The sequence below is a fragment of the Cynara cardunculus genome, unplaced genomic scaffold, assembly GCF_001531365.2.
Source record: "Cynara cardunculus var. scolymus isolate 2C unplaced genomic scaffold, CcrdV1 Un_Scaffold_3252, whole genome shotgun sequence".
NCBI classification, from domain to species: domain Eukaryota; kingdom Viridiplantae; phylum Streptophyta; class Magnoliopsida; order Asterales; family Asteraceae; genus Cynara; species Cynara cardunculus.
In genome coordinates this window covers 11,506-23,504 of record NW_020201406.1, presented here as the reverse complement: position 1 = coordinate 23,504, position 11,999 = coordinate 11,506, and the positions used below count along the sequence as shown (strand labels likewise).

Below are 11,999 nucleotides of genomic sequence, written 5' to 3'. Positions count from 1 at the left end.
GATCTATCCAATAATTCATCTATGAAGACTCCAATGGCTCCTCCACTCACTCTCAACAAGGATCCAAATGAAAGCTTGTAAATGTTACTGTTTACAGAGAAATATCGGCTCCATGCAGTATCTCACAGCTAGCCGACCCAATATCATGTACTCCACTTGCTTATGTGCAAGATATCAAGCTGAATCTAAGGAATCCCATCTGATCGTTGTAGAACGCATATTCAGATATCTTAAGGGAACTCCTAATATGGGTCTTTGGTACCCTAAAGGTTTAGGTTTTCACCTTATTGGTTATTCAGATAGTGATTTTGCAGGTGGCAAAATTGATAGGGAAAGCACCATTGGAGGCTGTCTGCTTCTAGGTGGAAAGTTGGTGAGCTGGACAAGCAAAAAGCAAAATTCAGTGTCCACATCAACAGCTGAAGCTGAATATGTACCGCTGGTAGCTGTTGTGCCCAAATCTTTGGATGAAAAATCAGCTGCTAGACTACGACCTTTTGCAAACAACCCTGTACTTCACTCCAAGACCAAACATATTGAGATCCGATATCATTTTATCAGAGATCATGTTATGAATGGTGATATTGAACTCACTTCGTTCCAACTAAGTATCAACTCGCTGACCTTTTCACCAAGTCTCTTGATGAGACAAGATTTACTATCTTGCTCAGCGAATTGGGTATGTTGAACACTGAAGATTATTCTTTAGCTATTATACATCACTCAGTAAGTGAAATGGTTCAGTGCTCTATCTCTAACACTGAACTTTTGAGTAAATATATTTATTCTCTCTCAGGTATGATTACTCTACTCTTTTCTCAACTTAAAAAAACCTTCACTGAAGCTTTCTCATCTTCAATGATAAATGTTTTAAAAGGTGGCCTCAGTGATTCTCAACACTTACCACATCTCTAAGTATATCTTTATACTTTTCTTAAAATTCTAAACGATCACTGAATCTTTTCTTATCAGTTATTAAAACGATTTTTTTAAATGTCAGTTTCAGTGACTCTCTTATCACTGAATATGATGCCTTAAAACCTTCACTGAATCTTTCTTTTCTGTGATAAAATGTTTTAAATGGTCTTATCAGTGTTTTCTTAGACACTGTATGACTCTTCGTTTTCTTAAAAACTATTTGTTTTTAAAAGAAAATAGTTAAGGAACCGTCTTTATGACGACATTCTCTATTTACTATGTGCGACGTTTTGAGACGCACAAAAGGTTCTGTCATTACGCTACCTCATTTAATGTCATACAATCATGGATGAGAACGTGGTATGTTTTTCATCATGACCACTTTCCCGACCCGTCGTCTTTTCTCGCTCTCATATTATTTCTCTCTCCTCCTACGTATAAATATAAGACGTCTTCTCCACTCTTCTCTTTACGCTTACAAAAATTCTTAGACGAAACTCTACTAAGATCTCTCCAAAGCAAGAACTCTCTCGACTCTCCAAAAACTCTTTGACCTTTCTAGTTAATCATCTAAGCTCAATATCTTCTTCTTCTTTCTTTTGCTGTAAGAAATGTTTAATCTGTTTAAGAACTTTGTTCTCTTAATACATTAAACTATAAAGATTATTTAATCATCTCCTTCTTGGTTATAATCTAATTTCTTTATACACATTCTACTTGAAAAACCCTAAATCTTTTTTGAGGATTTTTCAGAAGAAGTTTTTACTTGTTCAAAACCTTTTTCTATAATCTTAACCAAAAACTCTAGGTTTATTTCTAACAAACCTGTTTCCTTTACTTCTTATTGATACAAACAGATGGCTGCCAAGAATGTCAACTTCTCCATTGACGAGATCTCCATCAAGGCTAACAACCACATTGCCCTGTTGGAGATACCTTCCTCCAATGCACATTACCAAGATGCGGCTGACTTTCTCAAACAGTCGTCCTTGGGCTACGCACTCAACCATGAGCCCGTCATGATGAAAAAACTCCTTCAGCAGTTCTGGCTTACTTCTGAACTTGTCGAAGTCGAAGTCAAGCCTGGACGCAAGGCTGAGTAGATCAACTTCACTTTCAATCGCATGGAAGTGAGTTTCGGTGTTCCCACACTCCGGTCGGCTCTCCGTCTTCCCAAGGGCCCCTTCGATAGCGAACCCTCTACCGCCGAGATCATCAAGCTTCTCGACGCCATTGGATACCAGTGGCCAATGAAGAAAGACTCCAATGCCCCTCTGAAGTCCTTGACGAAGATTGAAAAGAACAGAATGTCAGCTATCTGGCAATACCTATTTTCTCATTTCATCCAGTGCATGGGTGGAAAAATTGGAGGTCAGGACCAGGCCTCTAGGATCGCCTTGATCATAGGCGTATTTGTGATTCAGCGTCGCAATATAAATTATGTTGTAGTCATTTTCGATGACCTGGTGCTCAAGCTGAACAAGCGCCAGCGAGAAAAGGTGGTGCCCTACACCAGGTTTCTTTCAATGGTGTTTACCAATATCTTTACCCCAAAGAAGGACACCTTCAGGTTTTCAAGCTTGGATCCAGGATTCTGGATCATAAGCTGAGGGACAGTGATGTGGCACTAACTTCTTTTGTGTCCATCACTCCCTCTTCTCCTTAGGTGGCCACGACAAGGGTAAACCACACCCCCCCCCCGCGTCTAGCCAAGCCACCAAAACCCCTTCAAAACAACCCTCTCAACCAAAACTTGGTTCTCCTCAGAGAGCCAAGAAGTCCAAAAAGGGGACAGCCACGTCTCCAGCTGGAGCCTCTCAAAAGGCTTCAGTTATTGAAACTAGCCTTATCCCCGAGGCATTTTCTGCTTACCCTCCCAGCTCTTTAGTGATCTCTCCCATCACTGTCGTATCAGTGGTACCTACCCTCACCGCCTTAGTGACACAAATCACTGAAGGTGTGAATATCAGCGCCGCCACCGCTGAACATCCACGTCTCTTCTCAACCATTTTCTCTTCTCCTCCTTCCTTGGTCTTTACACATGTCGATGATGTATCAATGACTGTACTTCCTGACACTGAGACGTGCACCACTGGACCTGAGGTTGCTCCTCTCGATGCTTCTCTAGATACAGATGTCCATCCTCTCGAGGACATCTTTGCTCACGCCAGTGACAATCCTTGATGTCACTGAAGGCCCCTCAGGTATTCCATCTTTCTACCCTTTCTTTTCTTCTAACCTTGAGCCTTCAKCTCAYACTTCTTCTTTTGCAGGTCCTTCTTCGATGCATCAGTCTGATGCTCAGGAAGTGGAAGTGGAAGAAAGAGAGAAAGATGATGGTGGAGATGAAGAGATCGATGATGCCTATGATATGACATCAGACATCAAACTTCTCCTTCCAGTCGTTTATACCGTCCTCTGCAGGATCAACGAAGTCCACCAAGAGATGCCACACCAAGGTCATCTTGATGCGAACTTCCTTGTCATCCCGGTGGACGTTTAAGAAGTTCAGAGTCATCTCAAGACTCTCCAAGAAGCTGTTCAAGCCAACACTGATGCCATTGTTGTTCTTCACAGTAGGGCTGACGATGCTCAGGCTATCGCTGATCAGCAGACTGGCCTTTTTCAACAGATCCTAGATGTTGTCCGTCAACCAGCTCCAGTGATCCCACCTTCTTTCTCTACCAGCGATCGCGCCTAGCTCCATGAGATGCGTTGTTAGACCCCATAATTTATAAGTGTAAAAGTAATGAAGAACAATAAGTGATGAAGAACCAGAAGACCGATGAAGACGTTAAGGCAGAATTGACCAAGTCTGAAGAACAACTAGAGGGTCGATGAATCGATTAGAGATGCGATGGAAAGAGCATCTTCATCACCCCTCTGGTCAACAACACTTAGAGTTTTCTTCAGCAATTCAACCAGAGGCATACGATGAAAATATGAAGACAAGGTTGAATCATCATCCCATGGAAGACAGCTGGAGATAACAAATCGACAGCTGGACTTCAAGTTTATCTGAATTTATAGCTTATCCATAGTTTAGATAAACTTTATCTGTTAGTAGAAGATTAGCTAAATAGTCTCACTAGATAGTTATCTTCTAATTAGCCTTCTAGTATAAATAGGTGATTAGGCCTATTGTAAACAATGTCGTTTTTTATGTTTTCATATTGAATAAAGTGAAATTATTGGCACTCAAGGTTGTTCTTTGAATGTTCATACATTGTTCTTGAGTGTTCATCATTTTATTCATTCAAACACTCTAATTTATTTATTCTTAACTTAATTATTAGTGTTATTGAGAGATCTGGGATCAACACGCGTGAGGCAACGACAACTCTAGCCAGTGCTTTGCAAAGGCTATAGGAAATAATGGTTCTCCAGCGTCAGAGCTTGGACGAACTCTCTGGCCAATTCTCTCAAGTCTTAGCCAGAGAGGGGGAGATAAGGTCCAACGCTGGTGAATCATCCGATGTTGTTCCTACCCCTTCTCAGGCTGTTGGTCCAGTATCAGCTTCAGTTGCAGTTGAAGTTGAGGCTCTCAAAGCTGAAACGGTTGATGCTCCTGTAATCCCGACCACCAAAGCTACTGCTCCAGCTGAGGATGTCGATCACATCCCTAGGGATGATGCCCCTACCATCACTGCTGCTGGTGATGATGATGATGATGAACCTACCATTCTAGACCCCGAAAATGATCTAGATGGCGACGATGACGATGATGATGAAGATGACTTTACCATTAAGTACCAGAAGCCATCAACCGTCACCAAAGGAGTTGCTCTGAGGGATTCTGCATCATAAGGGGAGCAAAGGCAAGGTGAATCTACTCCATCAAGGAACCAGGACCCCAAGTTGAAAGGCAAGTCGATTGCTGAAGAAGGAAACTTGAAGGTATTGTTCAAAATCCCTCAACAACCTTTGTTTGAAGATTCTACTTCTCAAGTAGTGATTACTTCAAACTATCAACTTCATATTCCATCAACAACCTGCGGTCGACTAGAGCGGGTACCTGATCAACCCGTCTCTTGTGCTCCTACCGACCAGCAAATGTCTCAGCTGAAGGAGTCACTCGACCAGACTAGAGTAAAAATCCCTCTTCGTACCTCTAGTGGTGGTGAGTTCGACTTCTTGTCTGAAGCTGAAAGACTCGAGGCATTAAGGGTTGAAGAAGAGCTAGAGATTCAAAAGAATCAGACTGAAGACAGCTTGAAGCTGGCCAAGTCACTAGCTGAAAAAGTCCTTCCCATGAAGAAGTCCAAGAAAATGGTGAACGTTGTCCAAGCCCAGGCTAAACTTCTTCCTATTGCATAAGCTGAGCATGAGAAGAACCTGAAGCTGGTGGAAAAGGACAACCGATGGAGCGAAGCAAAGCTGAAAAAGTGAGTCAGTCCCTACCCGATTATCAGCGTCAGCATCAGCGGACGTTCTAAAGACGGTGGAATGCTTGTCTCAATGCTCATCACCAGGGACGATCTTGATGTCGTTACCGAGTATCCTTCCTACCTTGGCCATTATGGATACAACGAATGGATGGAGATCAAACAAGCCATTCAGCAATCCATGTCGAGACACAAGACACTTATCGAGGACACCATCAGCGAGCTCATCAAATGGATGTTCAGGTATGTCAAGGTCTCTCACAGGCCATCTCTGAAGAAAGGTGGGAAGAAGAAACTCAAGCTCTCTGATCCTAATGTTGGACCATTCCTAAGGAACGAACATGAAACAAGGTTCTCCTTAGATGAAATCTTGAAGGGTCATTAGAGTACAAACATTTCTATATTGAATCTTGACTTGCCAAATAAAGGTCCCTATACACCCAACTCTGTGCATTTTAAACCTGAGTTAGGAGTTATATTTCTTGACTATGAAGGTGAAGTCAGATTTCAGAGAATGTCAGAGCTACATCTATGTCCAATGGATCATCTAGTATACCTCTTGCTCTGGGTAGATGATAGCATGCTTGGAAAAGTCGTAGATCTGAAGATACGAAGGGAATTCCTACGTCGAAAAAAACTTGGTGAAAATGTACCTGGTTACATAGATCTAAGAGTTCTAGAATAGTTTCTCTTTGTAACAACAATCCACTTTTCCTTATAACTTCTTGTACTATGTCTACTTTCAGTGATTGTACTTATAATCTGTAAGCACTAGACATGTACTGTAATACTTGTAATATTTTCTATGGTTAATAAAATGAGTATTCCATGTACTTCACTGAAAAAGATCCCTGAAAAAGTAATAGGGACTTAAGTCTATGAGTTCCAGTGTTACTTTTCGCATTCACTGACAATCTATAAGTCAGTGAATAAGTTTTCAGATTCAGTTTCCATACTTGTAATTTTCTTAGATATAACTTAAGGAAAATTTTCAAGCTGAGACTGGCTAACTGAAAAAGATCCCAAAATAGTAAAAAGGGACATGTACTTCATATGTAACTTTTTCTTACTATTATTTGATAAGATAACCTTCTTTATGTTATCTTGTTATCATCAAATAGGAGGAGATTGTTGATCCTCTTTATCAGTGATTTGATGATAATCCTTTTTCACTTATACATTGTATTTATGTTTGTCTTTTCAGTTCCAGCGACCTTCACTGAGTATGTTCAGTGATTGTTGAAGAACTTGCATTGTAAATCTATCAGAGACAGCAATACTTAAAGAAGACAACACTCACACCAAAGAACCTTCAGCAAACATCAAAGACTGAAACTGAAGATTAGAGACTGACGAGTACGTGATCTGAAGCGGTATTCAGTGATTACAAGCCTGTCTACATATGTGTGAAGACTGCTCAAGCTTCAGCGAATGATAAAGAGACCTTCAGGTCATTCCAGCATTCAGCGATCAAAGGAAGTTTGCTTAGCACGATTGTTGTTGTCTTGTCCTTATACACACAAAGAACAAAACCCATATCCTTATGAAAGTTGGTACGGTACGGAGCCGACTAGTCGACTCTATTGTCCACCAACTTTAGGTAAGGATGTCTGCTCTTGTATAGTGCTTTTGTACTATTCACTGTAGCAAAGGACAAGCCTTTCTCTTAAGGCTTGACACGCACTCTAACCCTACCATATTGCATTAAATGAATATTTAATGCACTGGGTATAAATAGAAGTGTTCTTCTCCATGCAGAGTGCACGCAACTCACTTTCTAACTCTAATTCTTACTTCAAGCATTTTCTAGCTTAAGTAAAGGATCTTCTCTACAGCATTTCTTTTCTTGTATTTGCTAAGACTTAGTGTATAACTAAAGATTGTTTAGATATATTTTTATCACCTTATCTTTTCGCAAACAATCTTGTAAAATCTGTATTGATCTTCTTTATCAATATATATTTTAAATTTGAAAATATTGTGTTTGTATTCATCCCTCCACCCTTCTAGAAACTGTTTTATTATTCTTGTAGACCCTCAAGGGACCAACAGATTAACAACATCTTCAGTTCCACCACCTACCATGATATCTGCTTCTCCTCTTTTGATGTGAGTTGTATATAAGCAGTAGTTTGAAGTTGCATAAGTTGTTGAAATTGCATTTAAACCCCTGATGATAATGAAACTTTATAAATGTGTTTCGTATGCTTGCTTTCATATATACAAATCTGCGTTCATTCAAATGGCAACAAATGCAGGAGCATATTCAATGCATATTATTAAGATGGCAGTGATTCTAATTTCAAGACTAAAGGCTGAGCTGGAAATTAAAGATGCCATGGACAAGTTTCCAAAGGATGATGAATTCAAACAATATAAGAAAGAGCTAGAGAACATATTCAATGAAGGACCATGTAACACCACACATGAAACTAATTTTAGTGGAATAAAGGATCAATCCATTTCACAAAAAAAAAAAGATGGACAGCCTTCATTGGAGATTGTTCTAAGTCAGACAAGGGAAGTTGAGTACTATGATGACATGGGGTGCAATGAAGAACCACTGCCCCAAATTTGGTTAAGCCCGGGATTCATCGAAGCTTATGATCAAGTAGTAGATAATATTATATCAAATTCAAAGATGAAGAGATCATATGCAGAAAAAGCCTCTTTTGTCCCATGTTGTCTCACCTTGTCCCAGTTCTTGTCCATGTCTCATGTCACGTCAAACGTGGGACAGTAAGTTCTTGTTTTCTCTCTTGTTGCACCAAACATGGGACAGTCAGTTTTGTCCCGTCTTGTCCTGTCCCGTCCCATGTACCAAACACAGTCTAAAAGGTCAAAAAGCTTTTTAACCTTTTAATAGAATTATAGAGTAAATTACATATTTCGTCCGTGTATTTTGTTAAAAATTGCAATTTTTGTTCTCGTGGTTTAGATATTACGATTTTCGTCCCTATGGTTTGTAATTTATTGTTTTTTTGTCCTTAAACTAATTCTTACCTTTTTAAGTACAACCAAGTTAGTAAATAAATTTTTTTTGATTAACTTGGATATCCAACCCGGTATGCGAGCCGACTAATCCCAGGGCGACCACCTGCTTTGCAGATAGTCCGGAGTCACCGCATTTGAACCTCTGTGGCCACAAGGGGATTTTTATTCCTCATTGGATTTGAAACTGAGACCTCCTAGTACTTTTGACCTCTGTAGTCAAGCTCAAGCTAATCAGGCATCACCCTTGTGGTTAAGTTAGTAAATAATTGTAAACAACAAGAACTGAAACAACAATAGATTATAAATTATAAGGACAAAAAAACTAATGGTTTACAAGCTATTGGGACGAAAAACCATAATATCTAAACCATAAGGATAAAAATTGCAACTTTTAACGAACTACAGGGACAAAAGACATAGTTTACTCTAGAATATAAAGAGAAAAAATAAAATGACTAAAATGAGCTATCTGAAACTTTTCTAAGGAAATTAAGGCAAATGATCTAAAATGTTATAATATCTATACTATATTATAAAGTATTTGACAAAAACTCTTAAAAACCATTTTTTATGCATAAAGTACTGTTTATTGATGCATATTACTTAAAATTCAAGATTACAAGTAAATTGTGCATAAGTATAACTTATTAAAGCTTTATGTTTGAATTCGTGTAACTAACTGTGAATAAACATAATCAAATAGATGATAAATATCTCATTTTAAATTATAAAAATCTAAAATATAATTAGAATAATTATTGAGTTCTAACTGAATATTTAATTATTATCTATATAAAAAATATATTATAAAACGTAAACTAAGTTACTTTGTTACGTTAAATTAAATTATAATAAAAATTTTGAATTAAAAATATGCATAAACAAAACCTTTTAAATAGTTAATTTGATACTAATATTGATATATTTTTTACAAATTTTATATGATATTTTCAAATTTATATTTTATTAAAAAATAAAAACATTATCGCTTTATCAAAACCATATAAAATCGTATTATATCAACATGGATAAAAAATAAAACGAAATATTAAAATAGAAATGTATCTCGATGCATTGCACGAGTACCCTTCTAATGCATACTAATGCATTCAAATTCTTATTTATTTCAAAACGGGGACTTGAGACATTGTAACTCGTAAATTAAAGGGACAAAATATATAATTAAGAATAATCATCGTATATATATATATATGCAGGTGTGCTGATGAAGTAAAGACGTCCACATTTCACTTCTAATTGGTGCCGATGGTTGACCTGGTTGAAGTTTGGAGACGTGAAAAATATATTCCTTGTCTTTTCGGATCAAGTGAAGGGATAAAAAGGCAAGTTTCATAGTTCCCAAGGTTCTGAAAGCAAATAAACACACTTGTTGTTCTTAGATTTGAAGACAAACAACTCTGGACGGCCAAATCGGCAAATTTGAGTTGTAGGTTAATGGGTTTTCCTCGACCTTGTGGTATAACTATTACATGGGATCCTATTTGGTTCATACAACCACAAAAATTGCGGCACTTGCAAAATCAGGGAGAGTTGCATGTGCTCGGAAACTGTTCGATGAAATGTCCCAAAGAGACACAGTCGTTTGGAACACGATGCTCACTTCTTATACTCATCTTGGTCTTTATCAAGAAGCTCTGTTACTGTTCCACCAAATGACAGGAAATAGTAGCATCAAACCTGACCATTACTCATTTACCGCAACTTTGGGTGCTTGTGCAGGCTCGTGTAAGCTCCGTTATGGACAAAATATTCATGCTTTGATTCTTGCTGGTGGATATTCTTATTCACTTCCAGTGAATAATGCACTTATTGATATGTATGGCAAGTGTTTGAGCCCTTGTAGTGCAAGTGATTTTTTTGAAGAGATTGAGCTGAGAAACAATGTCTCTTGGTGTTCGTTGTTGTTTGCTTATGTTCATTCTAATCAGTTTCGGGTTGCCCAAAGTGTTTTTGATGATATGCCCAATAGGGTGAACATAGCTTGGAATACTATGATTGMTGGTCATGCTCGAGAMGGCAACATTGGAACTTGTGTTGATTTGTTCAAGAAGATGTTGGCTGAATCTTGTGACCAAGATCAGTGGACGTTCAGTGCCCTCATGAATGCTTCTGCTGAATCACAAGAATATCGAATTGGTTGCATGGTTCATGCTTTTGTTTTTAAGAAAGGCTGGAGTTCTGCGGTTGAGGCAAACAACTCAATTCTTAGTTTCTATGCACAACTAGGTAGTCCTGCTGATGTAGTGAAGATGTTTGAGTCCGTTGAGACTCTAACCCAAGTGTCTTAGAGTCTTGGAATGCAATGATTGATGCTCATATGAAGATAGGGGACACCCACAGAGCATTTATTGCATTTCAGAATGCCCCCAAAAAGAATGTTATTTCATGGACGTCAATGATGACAGGCTATCTTAGAAATGGGAATGCTGAAAAAGCAGTATGCTATTTTGTTGATATGATAAGAAGCAGCCTCCAGCCTGATGATTTTTCRCTTGGAACAGTTTTACATGCAWGCTCTGTCATGGCAACACTAGGGCAYGGMAAAATGATTCACAATCTTGCAATACACCATGGTTTTCATGCTTGTGCTTATGTTGGCAATGTGTTGGTTAACATGTATGCAAAATGTGGAGACATTKATGGTTCGAACCAAGCTTTTAATGATATTATTGAAAAGGATTTGGTTTCATGGAACACCATGTTGATTGCCTATGGTTTGCATGGTTGGGGTGACAAAGCTCTAGAAATTTATAAAGAAATGGTAGCATCTGGCTTGAAGCCAGATAATATTACCTTCACAAGTCTGTTGATGACTTGCAGCCACTTGGGGCTTATTAACAGAGGTCGAACTCTTTTCAAATCAATGAGTCAAATATACGGGATTTCGCCAGAAACAGAGCATGTGGCATGCATGGTGGATATGCTTGCTCGAGGAGGGTACTTGGAAGAAGCAAGAGAGATGACCAATATGTACACAAGGACACATGGTGCCACTGCTAAATCAAGTGAAGTTCTTTTTGGAGCCTGCTATATACATCGTGATGTAGACATGGGAGCCAAATTGGGGGGAGTGTTGAAAGTGTTGAATCCTCAGCATGAAATGAGTTATGTGGTGCTGTCGAATCTGTATCCGTCTTAAACACCTTAATCTCCCTGATGAAGAAATAAAAGTTTACACAAGAAGAGAAAAACCTTTGGAACCAGAATGAAGCCAGCAAAGTCAAGAATCTTTTCCTAGTTCAGTCAATCCTGAAAGGTTACACAATGAGACATAATCGAGTTCGAAATCAGATTCCGAGGAGATAATGGCAGATGATCCAAAGATGGATTTGCCCATTGCTCAAAGAAAAGGGATTCGATCATGTACTCAACACCCACTTCGAAGCTATACCTCATACTCAAACTTGTCACAGAAATTTCGATCCTTTGTGACTTCCTTGGATAAAACTACGATTCCAAATTATGTTTATAAAGCTTTTAAGGTACCAGAATGGCAAAAAACAACCTTCGATGAGTACAATGCTCTTGAAAAGAATGACACATGGCTCCTAACATCTTTGCCACCCGGTAAGAAAACTGTGGGATGTAAATGGATTTTTTCAATAAAACATAATGCAGATGGAAGCACGGATACAAGGATCATCTAGTGGCAAAAGGGTTTCACTCGATCTTATGGAATTG

The 11,999-nt window shown here is 38.6% G+C and overlaps 1 pseudogene; it reads left to right on the top strand.

The window, feature by feature from the left end:
• Positions 1-9,609: 9,609 nt before the first annotated feature.
• On the top strand, positions 9,610-11,457 carry LOC112503560 (annotated as a pseudogene).
• Positions 11,458-11,999: the final 542 nt, after the last annotated feature.